This window comes from Oculina patagonica, chromosome 6, assembly GCF_052425735.1.
Source record: "Oculina patagonica isolate OP01 chromosome 6, crgOcupat, whole genome shotgun sequence".
NCBI classification, from domain to species: Eukaryota; Metazoa; Cnidaria; class Anthozoa; order Scleractinia; family Oculinidae; genus Oculina; species Oculina patagonica.
In genome coordinates, this window is record NC_135763.1 from 13,271,278 (window position 1) to 13,295,309 (window position 24,032).

At 38.8% G+C, this 24,032-nt stretch overlaps 1 protein-coding gene and 1 non-coding gene across 2 annotated transcripts in view; both read left to right on the forward strand.

Moving 5' to 3' along the window:
• Window positions 1-24,032, forward strand: part of LOC144657325 (polyphosphoinositide phosphatase-like) — a 111,328-nt gene that overhangs the window by 58,430 nt on the left and 28,866 nt on the right. The gene's annotated exons all lie outside the window — the stretch shown is intronic.
• On the forward strand, window positions 11,953-12,026 carry Trnat-agu (transfer RNA threonine (anticodon AGU)). The gene has a single exon. It is a non-coding gene; the product is annotated as a tRNA-Thr (tRNA).

Sequence of the window (24,032 nt, forward strand, 5' to 3'; positions counted from 1 at the left end):
AATTGTGTTTTTCACGCTGACTTCCATTGTTCACTTTATAGGTTACAGCTCGCGAGCAGCCTGCGTTGCAGACAAACTACCCCGCGGGGGCCGCGGGGGCCGCCCGCCCGCGCCCCACGAGAGCGGAGGGAAAACCCCTGGTATACCGAGGTTTGGTGACACGTCCGGTTGCGACGCAGGCTTCTCGCGAGAAATTTTGGAGGCTTTCTTTCTAATTACATTTTAGCTCTCTTATCTCAATAAAAAAATTGAAGTTTAAGGCACTTTTGATCCCGAGCTTTTGTGGGGAGTATCAATCCTTCGCAACGCACTTTAAAAGGTAATATTTCGAGTTAAAAAAGTAAGTCTATTAGATAACACTTCCTGTGCTTGAAGCAAAATGTACAGTTTGCATTGATTTGGTCGATTTGCCCAGAACTCCGCGCGGCGCCATCTTTTCAGTTCCGCATCGCGGATAGCATCCTGTCTGCGCGCGCAATTCACTTTGCAAATCGCGCCACGTATGGAGCAGGAAATTAACAAGAAAAATGGCCGTTGCAATAACTTTGCATGGATTTAACGACCTTAGTAAAGTAAAGTCTGTGTCCGAGCCAAGTGGCCCATACAGCCGGAGCTTATCCCGGTTTCCGTAGCATTAAGCGACTAGGAGTATTGCTACTCCCCCCTGGATGGGATGCTAGTCCATCGCAGGGTTACCCCCAGCAGTAAATTCGCCGGTACCCATTTATACACCTGGGTGGAGAGAGGCACTGTGAGAGTAAAGTGTCTTGCCCAAGAACACAACGCAGAGCCCCGGCCAGGCCTCGAACCCGGGCCGTTCGACTCGAAGTCGAGCGCGCTAACCATTAGGCCACCACGCCTCCCCTCCCTCCCTCAAAGGCCTTAGTAGCTTCCCATTTTTTCCTTTCTATAGGTCCCTTTCTTTCCCTTTTTCTACTTTTTGTGCAAAAAATAAAAACAGACCCACATTGATAGCTTTACCTTACTTACTTGTCTTACTTTCTCCAGTGATTTATCTCAATATTTTCGTTAGAGTGTTTTTAGGGGGGAAAGCTCTGGAGAGGAACCAAGACTCTGCTTCTCAGATTGGGCTTCTTTAATTAATTTTAACTTCCCTCTCTCTTTCTCTCTTTATTTTCTCTTACTCTTCTAATTCCAAACACGAAGGTTCATCAACTATTTAGTTAAATTGTAGATATTTTTGGGTTTAAATCTCTGTAACCTTGGTAAACTTGAGACATTCCCAAGACTAACTTAGGAGGCAAGCGTGACCGTGTTTTTTTTGTCGTTTTTTTTTTTTCCGGGTCCCGGTTCTTGGCCCTTTCTCTTTTTTTTTTTTTTTTTTCCGTTTTTCCCCTTTTTTTCCCCTTTTTTTTTTTTTTTTTTTTTTTTTTTTTTTTTTTTTTTTTTTTTTTTTTTTCTTTTTTTTTTTTTTTTCCCTTTTTTTTTTTTTTTTTTTTAAGAAAGCAAATACAAACAGACCTACAGTATGTGGCCCTTGGTCCGGACAAAAAAGACGCGAAGGTGTATTTCTCAGCATAGAAGAAGAGCAGTGAGCTGAGATTTGTCCTGTAAGTAACCGTGCCATCCAGCTAACATGTGAAAAGACTACAACTTCTGTGCTTACTCGATTACTCTGTAATATCGAAAGCGGTGGTTCGGACAGCGGGTCCTTGGTCCAGACAGCTAGCACGCTATTTACGCAACAATTGTTCAAAATCCAATCTAAAGAAGCTTCTTGCACATTTTAATACGTTTTAGTGAAATTCAGAATGAAAATAAAAATTTAGAGAAGAGAGCTTTATTTCGTCTCATCAACAATATACAGCAATATACATGCTTATTAGCCTGATAAACGCGATTAGCAAAGTTTGAATCAAAATTCTCGTTTTAGTCTTATTGCTGTAAAATCAAGTGGTCTGTACTTCTGGTGAAGTTTATTATGCCTTAGAACTCAAACGAAAGGTGTAACTTTTATCAGACTCTTGTTCTTTCAGTATTATTTAGCATGCCATCTTATATTTGGTTGCCGTCAGTGTCCGGACCTAGTTAGCAAAATTACTTAGAAATTTTAATTCGTTACTTTTGGACGGAAACTCAAGCAATCAATAAATTTCTTTGCATTAGTCGAAGGAATATTTCCTACTATTCATCGATTATACCAAAAATTACCTTTTTTAGCGCGCTTATTTCGGATATACAGAAATGAAAAGAAAACGTACCAGTGGATTTAAGGCGCCATGAATAAAAAAACATCGCGAAAACAAACTTCACCTACCTTAACGTCGACTTGAAATTCTCGACTTCACCGCCAGCAGGAAAGCCTTCGAGCAAGGTAAAGACAGCAAAGAGATCAAGAAATCTTTGGAAAGGTTCGGTTGTATCAAAACTTTGTTTGCTATTGGAAAAATACACGATAAACCGAAAGTGTCCGGACCAAGTGCTGTCCGGATTTAGGGCCACATACTGTACATGAAAAACCAAAATAAAGATTAAATGACCAAAAACAAATTCGGAAGAATTACTTGTAAAACTAATAGGACACAAAACTATAACAGGAACCTCTATGGAGGTCCAAACCAAGTTCAGCTAAAATTTCCAAGTTCATTTACCGTGGGAACAAAAACGTCTAATACAAACACTTGACTTAATAACCAACACAACCTAAACTTTATAGAAACTTCTTGTGTGAGATAAACTCTCGAACACTCGATCACTAACCCAAACATATCCACTGAAGAAGGCTATTGATCAGAGCCAAAAAACTTTATAAGATAAACAACTATAAATCTCTGTGCGGGTTACCGGACCCTTAAATCACAAGATTCTCACGACCTACAAAATTATAAACAATTAATCATAAACTAAAATTACTGAGCTCTAAAAAATAATATTTCACTTCATAACATTTTTTATCTAAAAACTATGAAGACCAGGCTTAGTAAAGAGGTTCAATGCCGCTTTTTACACTCTTTATTCGGCGACCCCCATTTTTTCTATATTTGGGATCATGTCTTCTACATAAGTAAATGATCATAGGAAAAGTTTGAAAAAAAAAATCTATTTAATAGTTTGTTGTATGCTTTCGCGTAAAGGTCATTAAATATTACGAACCAAAAAGTCATTTTTGTCGAGTTTTCACTGGCGACATTTCGTAAGGTTCATTCCAGTTCAAAGATAACCATTATTTTCGAATTCCCTTTTCGTTGAAGGCAAAGCTTTGCAAGCAGAGATTCTTGTTATATTATTTAATATATCGTATCTCTCATTGTTTGCGTTTGCTTTTCTATCTTTTTTCACATAGGGAGTATTGACGAAACGCTCGCCTGATAAAACTTCTAAAAGAACTTGGTCGAAAAGCGACTTAGAACCCATTTATAATACCGTCCTGGAATCGACTGTATTGTTCAATGCAGTTGAATTTGCAAATGAAGTATCACTTTCTAGGATTAAAATAGATATAAGTAGTGTTTACTTACATAGCACTGAAAAGCTTTTTTAGAAAATTCCAGGGCGATTACACTTGAACGACTCTTGGATAATCTTTGTCAAAGTTTACAAGAGATAGCGCTTAATAAAAGCAGAAATTTATATGAAAGAAAGGTAGAATTGGCGTCCACTTTTTACTCCTTAAATGACTGTTGTTTAATCAGTCTCAAATCAGTCATTGGCAGAAGGATGTCTGTACAAATATAACTCTCAACAGCTGTTGTTTACTTGGAAACAAAGACTACATTTAGCTTGACGAAAGACTTCTCGCTTGCTTCGACCTTTTAAGATAAATCAATTAAAATTTATCTTTAACTTGAAATAATAAAGCCGGGTTGTGTATTGTTAATCTTGGAAGTTCGGAAACTAAAAACCTTTATTCTTTATTACAATTTAGTGGCCCATTTAAAAAAACAAATACAATACAATAAAAAGAAAGGTGCCATTAGGATGGCCAGCAAAAGAGATACAATCCCCATACATGGCAGACTACATCAGAAAAAAAACACAGCTTCTTCTAAGCTATGAATTTAGGAACTAAAAGTAATAGGCCATTTCCGAGTTACCCTTTGCCTCTGTTTCAAAAACGAGTCTACGTGCCAAACTTGTCAAATGGAAATGACTTTGATTTGCATGAAAACGGACCTACAGTATAGGTGAAACTCATTTTCATATGAATGGTTTTGCACGTAGACTCGTTTTGAAACAGAGACAAAGGGTAATTCGGAAATGGCCTATTGTTGTAAGCCATAAGCTTTCTTGTCATTGAAAAAACAAATTGCTTTCCTTAGAAGGAAGTTTGAAAATGGAAAATGTGTAACGAAGTGTTTGTTTAGAACGTGAAAGCGATCGCACTTTTGCAGCCCGAGCTCGGATATTAGTAACTAAGTTTGCTCGCACGAGTTGACACTTTCAAGACCTTTTGTTCTCAGTTCAGTTAAATTTCACACATTTCTTCAACAATAAAACAGGAATCCTTTTTGATAGAAACTTAGATCATACTATGCTTAGATCAAGTTATTCAGTTACTTTATGTCTGTCAAGTTGTTGTGAGTCCTTTGTCGGAATCTAGTTCTTAAAATTAAGATATTTTCTGTTTTGCACAATTTTGCCGAGAAAAAAACCTGATTCATTGCAATTCCTTTTATTCTCGGATCTTTAAACACCTGGAAACACCTATTTTTCGCCTATCAATAGCAGTACCTAATCCCTCCACACATAAATAGAACAGCCTTATAAAACTTAGAACTCATTTTCGATAACTTTCAAATCACTCTCTAGGAACCACGCTTATAAACTAAAGACCGGTAAATATTAGCTTGTTCCTATCTAAATCTGTCCAATTAACAACACAATTTATATTTACATTTGAATGTAAATAACCAACCATTAACCCGACATTGAATATTTTCCCACGTTCCTCGCTATTTTCCGACCATTTTGCCCGACCTTAAGCCGGGTTTACACGGGCAATTTCAATTTATGTGAAAATATATTTGATCGTGTATAGTGAATAATCTGTTATGTCTGTAATTAAATTTGTCAAATTGTAATTTAAGTAAACTATTTTTGAAATAATCTGTGTCATATGTATAAGCCGTTATTATCAGTAGTATATCTTAATTGTATGTAAACAAAAATCTGTACGTAATATATTGTAATTTTAGCAACTATATTTTCTTTTTCCCTCTCCTTTTTCTGTGTATTTAATTTTTTTAAGTAAAGTTTTTGTGTGTTGTCAATAAAGTTCCATTTAAAAAAAAATTGATCGTGTAGATGACACAACAATTGTTTTCAGCAGTCCAAAGTTTAGTGCACCAGTAATGACCTTGGACAGCAGAGATACGCACAGAGATACGCGCGCACAGTGCCCAGTGGGAGTTGGGGACCACAGCAATTTTCCTATGTGACAACTTTTGTTTGTCACATCTATACGAGTAAATAAAAGTTGTCATATAAAAATAGACCTTTTTCGCTTGAGTGGTTTGTTTTCCCATTACAGACCACGTGATGTTCTCTTGAGAATTTCCTTTTAACATAAAATTTATTCATTCATATACACGCGACTATTTGAAAAATTGAAAGCAAGAATTCTCAAGAGTATCTCCCATGGTCTGTAATGGGGCAACAAAACGCCCAAGCGAAAAAGGTCTATTGTCACACAAAAATTGCTCGTGTAAACTCGCCCTTAGATCACCTTCAGCTCACTCTTTCAATTCCTTAACCTTCATCCTACCAAATAGTGATCAACGTAGTTTTCGTATTTTCCATCTGTTCGGACCCATATATAACCAAACATTTTAAAGATTATTTCTAGATAAATTAAAACAATAATAAGTAATACATCACCTGGTGTAGGCCTGTACGAAGGTTTCATAATTACGTACTTTATTTCCACCGCGCAAAATTAAGCGAAAGTCAAAAGACGGCTTGAGAAAAGCGGGATTTTTTACTTGTCAATTGAAGCAATTAAGAAGGAATTTTAAGAGAAGTTTTTACATTAGCGAACATGAACTTACAGAGTTCTCTCTTTCCTTATTTGAAAAAAGTCTTCTTCTGATACCTCTATTTTAAAATCAAATGTGAAATTAAGAACGTATTTTTCGAGTTGGGTGGGTAGTCCGGACGTTGATGCACAAGCAAAGTGCTTTCTGTCTGTCTAGTTTGCACAGCTGGCTCATGAAGAAAGCTTTCCACAGAATTATAATCCTCACTTTGATACGAATAGTCGCCATTTGCGAAGGCCAGCACGAGGTTACACGTGGCAACCGCAGTCGCGCAACCTCGTCCCCAGGGTCTTCTCCGTTTTCAAAATGGCGGCATGAAGAAGACCCTGGGGACGAGGTTGACACGTGCGTGTCCTTTACTCTCTCTTGCTACAGTGGAAGTAGTAGTATGAATTTTTATGTCAACTCGTTATGTCTTCTGCTAATGATGGTCCTCGAGGCTCCAAATCCCGAGCAGAATTTGAGACCCTGTCACTCTTTGACAAGTGACAGGAATTCAAATTAAAAACCGAATCACTGAAATTTGACTGCAACTTGGGTCGTTTGTATACTGTAATGTACTCTAGCAAAACAAAGGAAGACAAAACAATGTCCAATGGCATCAATGGTAGCAATGGTATCTAATGGGCCATTTCCGAGCTGCCTCTTGCCTCTGTTTCACAACGAGTCCCCGTGCAAAACTTTCCATGTAAAAATGCGTGAACGTGCAGGTGGAATACAACACATATTTATATCAATATTTATATAAATGGTTTCAATGGTTTCGCACAGAGTGTCCTCTTGACACAGTCAAAAGCTAACTCGGGAATGGCCTATTTTATACTGTCCGAGTTTAGGGAAGGGACGCCCAAAATCAATCGTTCATTCTCGCAAACACAAAACTGAGCCAAAACAGTTGCTATTCCTCGCCTTAGCTTTCTCTACGTCGACGTGGCGATGCGCGCGGACTAGTCCCGAGAACGGGGCCTGTGGCTTGTCATTTAAATAACAGTAAAAATGTTAAGTTTTGAGCGGGTTCACTTATCCAGACATAAACGCCACTATATTAATGCTACCACTCGTTCGTATAGTGCGATCGTCCAGGTGAGAGACAACTATTTTCTATACAAACGTACTTTGGCATGCCTACACGGGACAACAAGTCTGGACACCCCCCCCCCCCCCCCCACCCAAGTCTCCAGTCTGGATACGTTGAGCATGCGCAAGCAATGTTGCTGTAAAAAAAAAAAAAAAACAAGAACAAAATGGCGGCCAGAATATGCTCGCCATCTTGAAAGCGGAGATGGCCATGGGGATGAGGTTGGCCCAACTGTCGGTCCTCCTACCGAGGCCAACTTTCAGCATAAAACAGGCCCTTCCTTGCTCAATTTTACCACGGGGAGGGGGAGAAAGTCGGCACTTTTCTTTGACGACATAGCGGTGCCGGGAAACGGTGCAAGTGTGTCAATCAAGCCGTTGCTAAGAAAGACGTCACCCAAAGTTTTGTTTTTTCTTAGACAGATTTAAAAATCAATGACTGCATGCGAAGAGTGGCGGTTTTTGCTTTTGATGTTTCACATCGCTGAGATGTTTTTTTTGCATTTTCAGTCAGATTTGTCACGGTTGACATTTGACAACCAAAAAATGGTAAATCATTTCAGAATCATTGGAGTTATTTTAATTACTATAATTCACAAGCCTAACTTTTGCCAGACTGGTCACCGTTATCACTGTTTGTTGTTTTGATGTCCGGCAAACTTCAAAGGACCAAACAAAATGCAAATAGCTATTGTGTTTCGTGCACGGTCAAGAACAAAACTTGCGAACTAAACTGAACTAAACAAAGAACTTTGTCAAGCTATTGACTATGCCCTTAGCAACGATTCGATAGCTACTGCGCACACTCGGTTGCCCGTTTTTTGAGTCGTGTAACAAAGGAGGTTTTTCGCGCCCCCCCTCCCCCCCCCCCACTGAATTTTGCATATTAAGAGAGGGTGGGGAAGGGACGACAACAATATAAAATCACTTATTAACAAACAAAGCGATAGATACCATGTACACAACATACGATACAAAATGAAAAAACAAGAAACAGAGCTAATTGACGAGCGATAGACTTCGATTCGATTTTCTTTGTATCAACCTCGTCCCCAGGGCGTTGCCTCTGTGTCAACTTCGTCGCGCTTCTTTTGCATTTTTTTTTCTTTTGCTTTCGCAGCCGGATATTTGGATCACTAGTCAAAAGAAGAATTTCCCCTGAAGTGGTCTTGGTACCTTGATTTGGAACAAAGTAATCAATCATGCCTTCTACTTCAGTTATGCCACAAACAGTGTCACTACTAATGCGGCCAAGATACCACTCTTCACGTTTCTTCGAACGCAGAAACGCCAAAAACCTACCGTTAGAGCGGTAGACACTGGTTTTCACTGCGTTTGGTGGGATTGTGTTACCGCGTTGAGCCTTCACCCATTCATAACCAGGATTCGCCAGTACATCTACAGATACGACAGTACCCTCTCTACCAAACACTTCACGTACATTCTCATGTGGGGGCACGTTGGTAAAGCAACTTCTCTTTCCAGATTCGTAGCGCACTCCACACAGAAAAGAACCCTGGATAACTGGTGGCAGATTTGCGGTACTGTAGGTAATTTTACCTAAATATACTGAGACTGTAGGCGATCTACGACTGTGAACCACAACCAGGCCCTGGCTGGGTAATGAGACGTCGACATCCTTCCTATTCTCTTGAATCCAGCGAGGTTTGGGGTTGAATGGTCGAATGTTGATGCCATTTTGCCGGTCTCCTTTAACAGTGACACAGCAAAATGTGTCAGGGTGCACAGGCATGTCTGTGCTCCAACTCGCGTATTCGTCGTACACTGAAATGTAAGCAATGTTCATGTCTTTCCGGGTGTTTTCAAGGGCAAACGGTGTTGGCTCATTGAGTGGAAGGAGATTGAAGCCGCCCTGTTTCAAGCAGTCAAACACCTGACGCTTCCTCTCTTCTTTCTCGTTTTTGACAAAGACGTTGAGTCCTGCTTTTCCACTTGCCGCTTCACCCGATAGTCCAACTGATCTTTCGCCTAGAATTCGATCGTACATCTCATGTTCCTTTAGTTTATCGCCTTGAACACGAACAAACAGGTGTTCTACCCCTTGCGTTTTGTTGGTAACATATAAGTTTAATGCCATAGGAACAGGATCTAGAAAAGAGATAAATCGGAGACGACCATGACAAGGATCTTCCATTTCCAATAACAGGCCTTGGAATCAACCCTTTTCCGAGTTTAGATTCTTACAATGGTTCTCTGCATGGGGAGTTTTCGCATGAAAATAAATGATTGATGAATGAATGAATGAATGAATGAATGAATGAATGAATGAATGAATGAATGAATGAATGAATGAATGAATGAATGAGAGAATGGATGGATGGATGGATGGATGGATGGATGGATGGATGGATGGATGGATGGATGGATGGATGAACGAATGAATAAACAAATAAAAAATAAATGAATAAGTATGGAAGTAAGTAAGTAGTTAAGTAAATAACTAAACAAATAAATTGTGTTGCGGAACATCCATATTCTGAAATTAGGTCTTCGAAGCAATGATCGCGTAACATCTCAGGGACTTCACTGGATCAAGTAGCCTTACAATGATACAGGCAGACTTGTTGCCCTGTTTACCAAAGAAGACCACGAGTGGTGTGTAGCCAGTTTACAGTGCTAAAGAAATGTCGCACAAAGCTGGACTGTTGAACGAGATGCTGTTTATCAAGAACATGAAACCAAAACTAGCACGCAGTCAGATTTAAAGCCCCAGAGGCACTCAAAAAAGTTTTATACGGGGAGGCTTCGCCCCAAGCTCTGACCCCTTACCCTTTTATATACCATTTTTGACAGAAATTGTACCCCTTTTACTGAAAAAGGGTACCCCTTTCATATACCTAAAAGACATGGCGTAGACTTAGAAAAGGACGTTTTCTTGTCATTTTCACGTAGCGCTTTAATAATACATTAAAATAATACAGCCGTAAATTGCGTCTGTTCGAAATATTTTAATTAAAGGACTTTTTAAATACCTAAATGACAGATTTCCATACCCTTTCGTATACCAAAACTTGTAAAATCCCTACCCTTTCATATACCTTATTAAAGCCTGAAAAAGGTACCCCTTTCGGGCGGAGCCTCCCCATATAGGCCATTATAGGGAGTACCCCCCCCCCCGAATAAAGCCAAACGTGGTTAGTAGTATAAGAAGGGGGTTCTACGCCAGGGCGCATGCGTAAGGGCGTAAGGGGCGCAGATGACGTCACAATAACCCTGGGGGATGACGTAATTTCCCTTTTCAAAGGATGACATCATCGGGTAGAGGGGCGTATGCGCAAGGGTGTAGGGGGCGTTCATGACGTAATGGGTGACCAATTATGGAGGATGACATCATAGTTTTAAAATAGATCGGATGATGTAATTAGATATTTTTAGAACATAACATCATGCAATGATACCCTGCCCCCTTATAGTCAAAAATAGTAGATAGAAATATTTTGCGAAATATATTATTTTAGTAAGCGGAATTCATAACATGATAAAATAAACGTATAATTTTATTGTATGGGGAGAAATATCAATGTGTATTCGCAATGGAATGTGTCTGTAGACGATAAATTACTATTTATTCTTTGAAAAGTCACTCAGCGAAGCAAAACTTTTCCTTCCAAAGCCGTGTATCGCACAAGCACTTTTTTGTTTAACGGAATTACCTTTGTGAAAATCCATGATGTCATAATTTAACTTTCTACTCCATGGCGGTAGCGGTTAGCATAACACAGAACAGGCAGGAGTACCGATTCATTTCGGTCAGATCACTAAATTCTGTATCTGTAATTATGCAAACTTCTTGTCGCATACATTTTAATACTGCAGACAAATGTGTGTGGTGGGGCCGATACACGGCTTTGGAAGGAAAAGTTTTGCTTCGCTGAGTGACTTTTCAAAGAATAAATAGTAATTTATCGTCTACAGACACATTCCATTGCGAATACACATTGATATTTCTCCCCATACAATAAAATTATACGTTTATTTTATCATGTTATGAATTCCGCTTACTAAAATAATATATTTCGCAAAATATTTCTATCTACTATTTTTGACTACAAGGGGGCAGGGTATCATTGCATGATGTTATGTTCTAAAAATATCTAATTACATCATCCGATCTATTTTAAAACTATGATGTCATCCTCCATAATTGGTCACCCATTACGTCATCAACGTCTCTACACCCTTGCGCATACGCCCCTTCACCCGATGACATCATCCTCCGAAAAGGGAAATTACCTCATCCCCAGGGGGATTATGACGTCATGCGCACCCCATAAACACCCCTTGCACCCCAACGCATGCGCTCCTTTACCCGATGATGTCATCCTCCGAAAAGGGAAATTACGTCATCCCCACGGGGATTGTGACGTCATGAGCGCCCCATGAACACCCCTTGCACCCCAACGCATGCGCCCTGGCGTAGAACCCCCCGCCTTATACTACTGTCGTTCGACTTTAATATCGCTGATTTTCATTCTTTAAGTTGGTTTAAAAGGTGCACGGATTTAGAAGATTAAACTGCTCACCGATCTCCAGATCGAAAGTCCGACGCTCTAAACCCTACACCACCGCGCCTGACCTCCACCAAGAAAGATAGTTAATGACATGAATATATGAAATTAATATATTTGTACTGCGGATATACATTTTTAGCAAATGAAAGATCATCGCAGTAATGTACTCAACTTAAGCAGTTGAGAAAAGCAAGCCTGAAAAAAATTTAGGCTTGAACGGGAATCGAACCCATGACCTCTGCGATACTAGTGCAGCGCTCTAACCAGCTGAGCTATCAAGCCATATCATGTCATATCTTCTCCATCCACGGATATATTACGAACTCACAAGTGACCAGCTCCCAGTTGGCTTGATAGCTCAGTTGGTTAGAGCGCTGCACTAGTATCGCAGAGGTCATGGGTTCGATTCCCGTTCAAGCCTAAATTTTTTTCAGGCTTGCTTTTCTCAACTGCTTAAGTTGAGTACATTACTGCGATGATCTTTCATTTGCTTAAAATGTATATCCGCAGTACAAATATATGAATTTCATATATTTATGTCATATCTTCTCCATCCACGGGTATATTACGAACTCACAAGTGACCAGCTCCCAGTTGGCTTGATAGCTCAGCTGGTTAGAGCGCTGCACTAGTATCGCAGAGGTCATGGGTTCGATTCCCGTTCAAGCCTGAATTTTTTTTCAGGCTTGCTTTTCTCAACTGCTTAAGTTGAGTACATTACTGCGATGATCTTTCATTTGCTTAAAAAGATAGTTAATGTTCGCCAAATTTTCTCTAGCAGTCAGTGCAAAATGCAGACTGCAGACCGGATACAAAATGCAGACCGCAGACTGCAGAACGGATACAAAATGCAGACTAGGTATCGAGATCTCCAACAAGCAGCACACGCGAACACTGTCGCCAGCTGCTCCATACAAGATTTGATCTGCCGGTTTTCAATCGGTCCAAGGAGGCTTTTCGTTGGTGGCTCGCAGTTCTTTGAAAATATTCCAGTTTCCCGATGGGTCTCTCACAAAGAGTGTAATACCAACTTGTAAAGATTTATATCACGGATTTAAAAGTGTAATCAAGAAAATTGAAAGGTACCTACAACAAACTAACATTTCTGTCCATCGAAACGACACCTGTTGTTTAAAGCGATAAACTTACCAGGTTTACTCTGTCGTCCTCTCATTTCGTAACTCCGTTAGTGCAGCTTGGCCTTAAAGATCGTAGACTTTAGTCGGTTTATTTCAACGGCAGGCGGGGTACTGGTGCAGTACTGCAACTATTCCGTGATCGAAGCGAATTTATATCATAGATACTGAGATTTTCTCACGAAAAAACGATTGCGTACAAATGATACGTAAAATGCATTAGCCAATAGGAAAGGCGAACGATGAAAACTCACTAGTGAAAAAACGTCGTTCGTCCAATCACAATCGCGAACGACGAAAAACAACTTGTGAACAACACCGTATCGCCATTTTGATTCTCGTCGTAAACACCGGCGACATGGCGGAGACACGTTTAAGGTTTGTTTGTGTCTTTAACGGCTCCACTGAGTCGTTTATATTGCAGAACAGGAAAACCAAAACACTAAAAAGAAAACGAAACAAGACGGCCTTGTTGTCACAACGTTTCTTCAAACAAAAAGAGAAACACGAAGCGAGATAACCGAAATTCCTCCTGCCGAGTTGAATAAACCTTTGAGTAAATTTGCACAAAGGAAGGACAAGAATACGGGCCGTCTTCATTCCGAGGGATTGTAGCGAATTTTGATTCAGATGATGACTAAGACACTGCAGGTTTGTCCTTGGTTTTGGCAGACTGTTTTCTTGATTTAATTTGGTAAAAGTTCGCTCGAGTTCGCGTTGAGTTACTCAGCGTTTAGCGCTGTTTTGTTATGTTAAAACGTTGAACTGGAACTTGCAAGTTTTGTACAAGTCTCAGTCAGGTTTTCTATCAAAAGTTGTTTCTGTAAAAGTTGTGAGAGTATAAAACTGACGTCTCATTTCTTGTGCTACTTCATTAAAGATGTGATTTTGAAAGACAAACATGTTTTAGCTACTTTAGTTTATGGCAGATGAATGGGTTTCCTAAACACGCGCGTAACTGATAAAAAGTCGAGCGATTTAATTTGCTTTTCAAAAACCTCAGTATCTATAAAATAAACAAATTACTCCATGGAAAATGCTTTGTACGATTTTTATTCACTCGTAGAGTTGTATCAGAAAACTCACTCGTTTGCTACGCTCACTCGTTCGTTTTCTGATACTACTCAACTCGTGAATAAAAATCGTACGCGCGCATTCTCCATGGAGTAATCTCTATATGCGATTCACTTAACCCTTTGGTGACGGCGTAAAATGCCGAATAGAGCACCGTGCTGAGAAGAGTGCGACGCATAAATTATGAAATATTATGCAACTTGTTATGCAATTAAGCAGACATAAATGTTATCATCTGTTATCATTTCATGCTGAGCATGATTGGATTACGGTTTCGCGTCACTGGTTTCGCGTGCAAATACAAAAGAACGCACATGGCTGTTCCGAAAACGCGGAGTGCGGAGTGCGGAGTGGGAGTGCGGAGTGCGGAGTGCGGAGTCCGAAAATGCGGAGTCTGTAAAAAAATAATAAAATAAAAATAAAATAAAAAAAGTGTGATAAAAAAATTAAAATAAAATGAAAAATATATAAATATTAAACTAAATATTAAAAAAATAATACACATTTTTGCACAGCTTCGCCCGAAGCAGTGAAGCGGATCGTTCAGACCGCGGCCATTTCTTTCTTCAAAAATGACTGCAGTTCACGTTTCAGAAATATTAACAAACAGTATTTCCAATTTTTTGGAATCACTACTCGTAAACTTCAAATACTTTAGTTTCTTTACCAAAGAGCCTAAAGCCATGTTGCTTCGCCTGGCTTTCCACGAATACACAGTAAACTCTCTAAAAGAACCATCAGCAACGTGGCACTTTTCAACTCCGCTTTTCATGCTAGACGAAGTTCAAATTAAAGAAAAATGTACAACAACGATACGCTACTCGGCAGCACTTAATAAAAAAGAAAAAATAAATAAATAAAAATTTCCCCAAAAGTCATTTAACCGCCTTGTGCCGTGGAATCTACATCCATCTGTGGACATGTCATTTTGGTGAAATCATGTTTCAGTGCAGAACTAATTCTTTTGATTGTAAGTTCTTTCGTGGGAACTCGGACTGGGAACCGTTATTTCAGGTGTCATGGAAACACGTCTTGTCAGGACAACGTGAAACTGTATGTTGTCAGCGCAATGTCGCTACTAATCACCAGTGGACCAGAGAAGAAGGACTAGCAAGATTCACCAAACCAACAAAAAAATACACATTTCTGCAAAGAAATCGTTTACTAACCTTGTCCTCTGACCGACATGGCTACACGACGCGCAAGGGTGCATCTCTTTGTGACAGATCGATCCAAGACGGGGAGATGAATGGAAGTTTTGACAAGCAGAGCAGTGCGGTTGAATGGCTTTTGGCACTCTTGAAAAGTTTATTTTTTGTTTTTTTATTGCCAATCTCTTTTTTACTTCACTATCATATAAGTCTGCGTAACGTATCGTGTCACACATTTTTTTTAAATGAACCGTAGAATGCGAAAAGTTTAGAAGGCGGAGGACAAGTGCCACGTAGCTGATGGATCCAGTAGAGGGTTTCCTGTGATATGATCTGGAAAGCCAGGCGTATTATTTTTTACGAGGCAACATGGCTTAGGCTTGGTAAAAAAGAAACTAAAGTTTTTGAAGTACGAGTAGTGATTCCAAAAAATTGGAAATACTTTTGTTAATATTTCTTCTCAAACTCATTAATAATTCATCAATTTAAAAAAAAGAAAATTATATCCGTGACGGTGGTTTGGAAACCCGTTTTTATTTTTTTTTTTTTTTTTTTTTTTTTTTTTTTTTTTTTTTTTTTTTTTTTTTTAAAAAAAAATAAAAAATTCCATTATTTTTTTTTTTTTTTTTTTTTTTTTTTTTTTTTTTTTTTTTTTTTTTTTTTTTTTTTTTTTTTTTTTTTGAACGCACATTGCGTTATTCATCATGCGCGTATATTATTTCTTCCCGGTTTCTTGTGGTAACAGTTTGAAGTTCTATGCCACTGCCAAACAGAGCATTTAAGCGGCCGGTCGAAATTACTTCAAACAGCTTTTATACAGAATAAGAGCAAAACATGCGTCTCATTTTAGTTCATTTTAGTTCAATGCAGCGTGCCAAACACGTGGGATTTCCATAAACTCCGCATTTAATTGCGAGTGTGTTTCATGTACAATCTCTGCCCTGGTAAAATTCGATTGCTTACTTATAAAATAACACGAACGCACGCAGTTCAGTCACTGCTTGCCGAATATATAAATTGACAACTAGAGACTAGAGTACGAGATTTGTATTGATAAAACTCAAAATAACTCAAACTTAAGCTTGATATTCATTATAAAATACAATTTTTTACTGCGTGCCGAATAGAGCACGAGACTTGTATTGATAAAACAACTCAAACTTAAGCTTGATATTCATTACAAAATACAATTTTTACCGCGTGCCGAATAGAGCACGAGACTTGTATTGATAAAACAACTCAAACTTAAGCTTGATATTCATTACAAAATACAATTTTTACCGCGTGCCGAATAGAGCACGAGACTTGTATTGATAAAACAACTCAAACTTAAGCTTGATATTCATTACAAAATACAATTTTTTACTGCGTGCCGAATAGGAGTTTGTTCGTAGCACGAGTCAAGTTCGAGCCCGAGTCGAAGTTCGAGTCACGAGTCAAGTTCGAGTCAAAGAATTTTTTCACTTTTTTTTTCAATGATATCGTTTGACTATAATAAAGATAAGCACTGAGGTTTGATATACGACAAATCTTTTTTTTTTAGTTACTGCAGACGCGATCGGAAAGATTTTATTTTGCATTTTAAAACAACATAAGCTTTCAAATACAGGTATTCCTCGCTTGTTTTTATAGCGTTTTAATACGCTTTTCGACGTTCAATACGCTTTTACAAGCAGTTTCTTTGCTTGATGGCTTGTCTTGGGCGACTGAGGAATATATATTTTTCCCATCGCGCAAGATTTTCATCGCGTTCTATTTTTGAATCGTCGATTGGAGGCAAGTGGCGAACGACTCGATTTAATAATTGATTCATTTTGTCACCCATCTTCTTTGAAAAGCCGCAGCTGCGAACCAATGCAGGAATGAGGAGTCAAATCAAATCTTGCTGTTCTTCAGCACTTATACATTATTTTCAACAGCAATTAAAACCAAAAGACTAAAAGAAAAAAAGGGAAAATAAACTTGACTCGAACTTGACTCGTGACTCGAACTTGACTCGGGCTCGAACTTGACTCGTGCTACGAACAAACTCGCCGAATAGAGCACGAGACTTGTATTGATAAAACAACTCAAACTTAAGCTTGATATTCATTACAAAATACAATTTTTTACTGCGTGCCGAATAGAGCACGAGACTTGTATTGATAAAACTGCTCAAACTTAAGCTTGATATTCATTACAAAATACAATTTTTTACTGCGTGCCGAATAGAGCACGAGACTTGTATTGATAAAACTACTCAAACTTAAGCTTGATATTCATTACAAAATACAATTTTTTACTGCGTGCCGAATAGAGCACGAGACTTGTATTGATAAAACAACTCAAACTTAAGCTTGATATTCATTACAAAATACAATTTTTTACTGCGTGCCGAATAGAGCACGAGACTTGTATTGATAAAACTACTCAAACTTAAGCTTGATATTCATTACAAAATACAATTTTTTACTGCGTGCCGAATAGAGCACGAGACTTGTATTGATAAAACTACTCAAACTTAAGCTTGATATTCATTACAAAATACAATTTTTACCGCGTGCCGAATAAAGCACGAGACTTGTATTGATAAAACAACTAAAACTTGAGCTTGATATTCATTACAAAATACAATTTTTTACTGCGTGCCGAATAGAGAACGAGACTTGTATTGATAAAATAACTCAAACTTAACCTTGATATTCATTACAAAATACAACTTTTTACCGCGTGCCGAATAAAGCACGAGACTTGTATTGATAAAAAAACTCAAAATTTAAGCTTGATATTCATTATAAAATACAATTTTTTACTGCGTGCCGAATAGAGCACGAGACTTGTATTGATAAAACAACTAAAACTTAAGCTTGATATTCATTACAAAATACAATTTTTACCGCGTGCCGAATAAAGCACGAGACTTGTATTGATAAAAAAACTCAAAATTTAAGCTTGATATTCATTATAAAATACAATTTTTTACTGCGTGCCGAATAGAGCACGAGACTTGTATTGATAAAACAACTAAAACTTAAGCTTGATATTCATAGTTTCAGGTCGCATGTAAAAGTGTAGTAACTATTTCTTTTTTAGTGTAGTTGGAATTCCATATAATTGAATGTCTGTTAACTAAACTGCACTCTTTTTACTTTCTGTAAACCCTATCTTGCACTATCCAAACACCTGGATATTTCCTTTGTGATGTCAAGGACACCCACGACAATCCTTTCCCTATTTTCTGTGCTAAATTTACCCGAATACTGGGTGAAAAACTTGTCCGGGTGCCAAAAGAGGGCAAGTTCCTTTAATCTTTTTCTTTTGGCAAGCTCGTCTTTTTCTGTACCCGACAGCATGACTGCTACCATATCCTCTGCCAAGCCATCCGCACAGGGCCATGGTATATCGCTGAAGCTGATTATCTCAGGTGTGGCGTTTTTAAACTTTACCACCTTGGCATCATATGCTTTCCTCGCCTCTCCATCGAGTTCTGAGGGACGTTTCTCTTTAGGCAGACGCAGGAGTTCCTCCCAGTAGTCATGGTACAGGGTGTTCAGCGGTGCAGGGTGGCCTATTGCTAGACCTGTCGCCATCTGGTAATCACACCCTTCCAGTTCCATGATTACTAATGTTACGGCTTCCTCGGCAAGCACATTTTGGATATAGCTGTGAAAGAGAGGGTGATTAGGGCTTCTTTTGTGCTGTTCCGCTTCTTGTTTAAATTGTGTATCTGTGTGCTTCTTAGCTATGTGTACGAAAATCGCTTTCTTTTTTTGCTCGAATGTCAACATACCGCTACGCTTAGACAATTATTTATTATTCGATACTTACTAAAATCCCTCCATCTCTGAAGGGTCTATATCTTGAGGCAAATTGATAAACTGTCTTGGAGGCAGAAACAAATAGCTGCATTTAAAAAAAAAAAAGATATCTATATGTAAATATAGATTATTATTATTATTATTATTATTATTATTATTATTATTATTATTATTATTATTATTATTATTATTAGACATTTCTTTAACCTTAACAAGATATACTTTGACAACATAAATTTTACAATATAAATTAAAATCGTGAAAATAAAAATGTGTTTGTATCTTAGAAAATTACCCCGGCTTATTCGGAGTGCGCTCTGTAAACATCCAGTAGAGGACTTGATTCACTTCCTTTATAAACTGGGAAATGAAAAGAATAAATGAATGAAAAGAAAAGAAACAACGACAACAACAATCAGATGCACTGTTCCTTTTATCAACAAGATTCGTCGTGAATGATGAATGCGTGAAGAATTTCTTAACATGCCTGCGCATGAGTTATGTCAAATGGAACATTGTTAACCTACAAACTGAGCTTGTTGCCAAAGAGATCACCCAGGCTAACATATCTGTTTCCTTTTGATTCACAAAGTAGAACGAAGTAGAACCACTGGCCCCTGACTGAACTTAAAGAACTTAAATGTTGCTACAGCAAAATTTCCGTTACCTCACAATAGTAGTCGACGCCGAAGTATTTCAACCCAAATTCAACCATTTGGTATTTTCTGAAGTTTTTCATGGCAATGTTGAGGTAAGCCTGATGCCTCTGGTATCTCTCCACTGGCCTCTCTTTCGATCTGAAGATAAAACACATCATTTGAGGAGGTTTAAAAGGGTTTTCAGCTACACACGTTAGAGCAACTTGCAGTACTCATCCGTGGATCCACGCGTCACCCGATTAGCCTCATACTTTAATTTATTTAGCTGTTGTCTGTACGATTCGTTTTACTAGTTTTCAATCTTTTATTATGTCCCTCACGTTACTGAAAGAAGGAAACTCTTTCGAGCCTAATTGGAATTAAAATAATTGGAGTAGGGAATTGACTGCAAAACGATTGGTCAGACTTTGATATTGGCCCTTTCAACGAGCTCCGTCAGTGTACTCTTCTGTAACAAAAGAACGTATTTCGTATTTCGTATGCACTTTTCAGCGAAATTTCTCTCAGTTCCCTTGCACATACCTTGGAGTTTTTGCAATTTCCAAAAGCAATGGTCTCATTGACTTTACCTGCATTGGAAATGATGTACAGGAATTAGAAAGATTGGCAAGCAAAGGACACAAAGGGGAATTATAGTTTATTTTAAAAGTAGTGTTTAGCGCCATACTTTTTCTAGTAGTGACTCTATCGTTTCAGCAGGTTTCTTCGCGGCGTCTTCTTCGTCCATCTTTTTCGTAACTTCCTCCATCCATTCGTTAAATCGCTTTCTGTGAAAAAAAGGACAAGAGAAAGAGATGCTGAAAAAAGTTTTGGTGCAGATCTCCTTTGATTTGCTTTTAGACTACTTACCTCCGTTTTTCCTTCTCAGTCATTTTCCGTTGCCTTTTTGCAGTCTTTTTTACTCTCTTCTTTCCTTTCCCCTCAACTTTTTCGTCTCTTGATCTACCAACCTGCTGAAATAGTTAAGGCACCGTTGCGTTAATATAGTAAAGAAAGTTTTTGAAACGTATTAACCATTAATACATGATTATTTACGTACCTCTGTAGCCTTACGTGCATCACTTTTACTAGGGCGTGCTTTTGAATTGTTAACTGATTCGCCATCTTTTTCTTTCTGGATATAATTTATATCCATCTGGATGATTTCCTGCTGTGACAGATCCTCTCCCTGCACTGTTCGATGTGTTTCCATCACTTCCTCCTCCGAGTAACTTTCGTTCACAGACCTATAAACCGTATGGAATATAATTAATTATACAACGTATTTGCCAAACCTAAATAAAACGACCAGCTTTTTAAAGCGTATAAGAATCAATCACTCCAAATTATGAATACATTAAAACCCGAACAGCAACATAAAACTCAGGCTTCTTTCCTACCCGTTAGACATGGAGTCGTCTTCGTTAAGAATATTCCCCGCAATCCATATCCGTATTTCAGGCATGTCATCCTAAAAAAATAAACAAAATTAAGGCTACTGTGAATACAGTTAGTCCGGCACATCTATAGCTAATGCAATTCTGAAAAAAAAATTGCACATACCAAAACACTACACTCACCACTGTGAAGTCAAATTTCAAGTTCTGAACTTTGTAAATGGCATACTGCGACACAAAAAAAAGACATCAGATCAAAACATCAGCAGCTCATCGCTTGTTAGTATTAATCCTTTTTTGGCGAAATTGTTTGTGGAAATTTGTCGTCGAAATCCACGTTTATAACTGACATTTTTTTCTTGACAGAAACAGACACTTGACTGATGTGCAGTAAGTAATGGGCGTAGCGCATAACGGCGAAAAAAAAAACTAAACTCCCAATAAGACGGACAACTCTCTAAGACGGAAAGTTGGAGTTGGTCCCCAAGGTGTCGGTCTTAGAAAGAGTTCACTGTGTACTGATACCCTAGGAGACAATCACAGTAATGCACGCTACCATGACGGCGAAGACTCCACAGTCATTTCCGTGTGTTTGCCTGGGAACGTCCTATAAAAAAATATAAAATGCCCTCATGTTAGGCAATGAGTCTGCTGAGAGGGGCAGCGTGGCGAGTTGTAAGGCACCGGACTTGAAATCCGAAGGTCCCATAACAAGTCAGTGTAGTTGCTTTTAGTCGACTCCTCGTGTGTGCTTTAAACGGTTAACTGGCCTGCCTCTAAACCTTAGTTTTAGAAACTGTTAATCGGACGCGATCTTGTCACGTTTTACAGCTTGGCAGCTCACCTCATGGTTAATTTTCATTTACACTTTCTACCTTCTACGTGCGTGGATCAGTGCCGTTTTGCTTTGTTTCCTTTGCCAACATCCAAAAGATGTGTCTAGTGAACAAAATGAACAAGTTGAACAATATGGCATTGTGCATATACCTTTTCTAGTTAGATATAGAATGGAGATTCAAACGTAAAGAATATTGTGCTTGCTTAGAGAAAGGACCTAAGAAGGCTAGCAAATGGCGGGCTAACAATGCAAGAACAGTCTTACTTTATAGCTGCTATATCCTCGGTTTTACTGATCGCTATAAATGCTGATCAGAGAGTCATACCAGTAAATGGTTCCTTCTGTTATGTGAACCACCTTTTCATGTAAAAAGAAACAATACATAAATCGGGTGTTAGTTGTTATTCATTTTTAAGTCGGGTTATATGGAAATGTGGATACTGAACTCACCGCTACTCTCCAGTGTCCTGGGGCATGAACTGGGATAATTACCCATTCCCTTTCAAAGGGATTTACCTGCGAATGGCAAAATTGTCGATCACGTTAATGGGATAACTCATACTTTAAACTCTAATTTGTCTGCTATCCGTGGGGTTAGGTGAGTAAGTTAGACTCGTACCAGCTCGAACTTTATTCGGCACGCAGTATAACGCATACTTTAAACTCTAATTTATTTGTCTGCTATCCGCGGGATTTGGTGAGTAGGTTAGACTCGTACCAGCTCGCACTCTATTCGGCACGCAGTATAACGCATACTTTAAACTCTAAATTGTCTGATATCCGTGGGGTTTGGTGAATAAGTTAGACTCGTACCAGCTCGCACTCTATTCGGCACGCTGCATAACATATACTTTAAACTCTAATTTGTCTGATATCCGTGGGGTTTGGTGAGTAAGTTAGACTCGTACCAGCTCGCACTCTATTCGGCACGCAGTATAACACTTACTTTAAACTCTAATTTGTCTGATATCCGTGGGGTTTGGTGAGTAAGTTAGACTCGTACCAGCTCGCACTCTATTCGGCACGCAGTATAACACTTACTTTAAACTCTAATTTGTGTGATATCCGTGGGGTTTGGTGAGTAAGTTAGACTCGTACCAGCTCGCACTCTATTCGGCACGCTGCATAACATATACTTTAAACTCTAATTTGTCTGATATCCGTGGGGTTTGGTGAGTAAGTTAGACTCGTACCAGCTCGCACTCTATTCGGCACGCAGTATAACACTTACTTTAAACTCTAATTTGTCTGATATCCGTGGGGTTTGGTGAGTAAGTTAGACTCGTACCAGCTCGCACTCTATTCGGCACGCTGCATAACATATACTTTAAACTCTAATTTGTCTGATATCCGTGGGGTTTGGTGAGTAAGTTAGACTCGTACCAGCTCGCACTCTATTCGGCACGCAGTATAACACTTACTTTAAACTCTAATTTGTCTGATATCCGTGGGGTTTGGTGAGTAAGTTAGACTCGTACCAGCTCGCACTCTATTCGGCACGCAGTATAACACTTACTTTAAACTCTAATTTGTGTGATATCCGTGGGGTTTGGTGAGTAAGTTAGACTCGTACCAGCTCGCACTCTATTCGGCACGCAGTATAACACTTACTTTAAACTCTAATTTGTCTGATATCCGTGGGGTTTGGTGAATAAGTTAGACTCGTACCAGCTCGCACTCTATTCGGCACGCAGTATAACACTTACTTTAAACTCTAATTTGTCTGATATCCGTGGGGTATGGTGAGTAAGTTAGACTCGTACCAGCTCGCACTCTATTCGGCACGCAGTATAACACAGATGTTTACTTTAAACTCTAATTTGTCTGATATCCGTGGGGTTTGGTGAGTAGGTTAGACTCGTACCAGCTCGCTCTCTATTCGGCACGCAGTATAACACATACTTTAAACTCTAATTTGTCTGATATCCGTGGGGTTTGGTGAATAGGTTAGACTCGTACCAGCTCGCACTCTATTCGGCACGTAGTATAACACTTACTTTAAACTCTAATTTGTCTGATATCCGTGGGGTTTGGTGAGTAGGTTAGACTCGTACCAGCTCGCACTCTATTCGGCACGCTGTATAACACATACTTTAAACTCTAATTTGTCTGATATCCGTGGGGTTTGGTGAATAAGTTAGACTCGTACCAGCTCGCACTCTATTCGGCACGCAGTATAACACATACTTTAAACTCTAATTTGTCTGATATCCGTGGGGTTTGGTGAGTAGGATAGACTCGTACCAGCTCGCACTCTATTTGGCACGCTAGTATAATACGAATAAAGTAGAGACTCGTAGTACCACGTCACACTGATTAAGTATTAATATATAGATTTAGGCAAGCCTAAAAGCGGAGCTCCCCATTTATTTAGTTTTCACGGGAGCTTACAATGT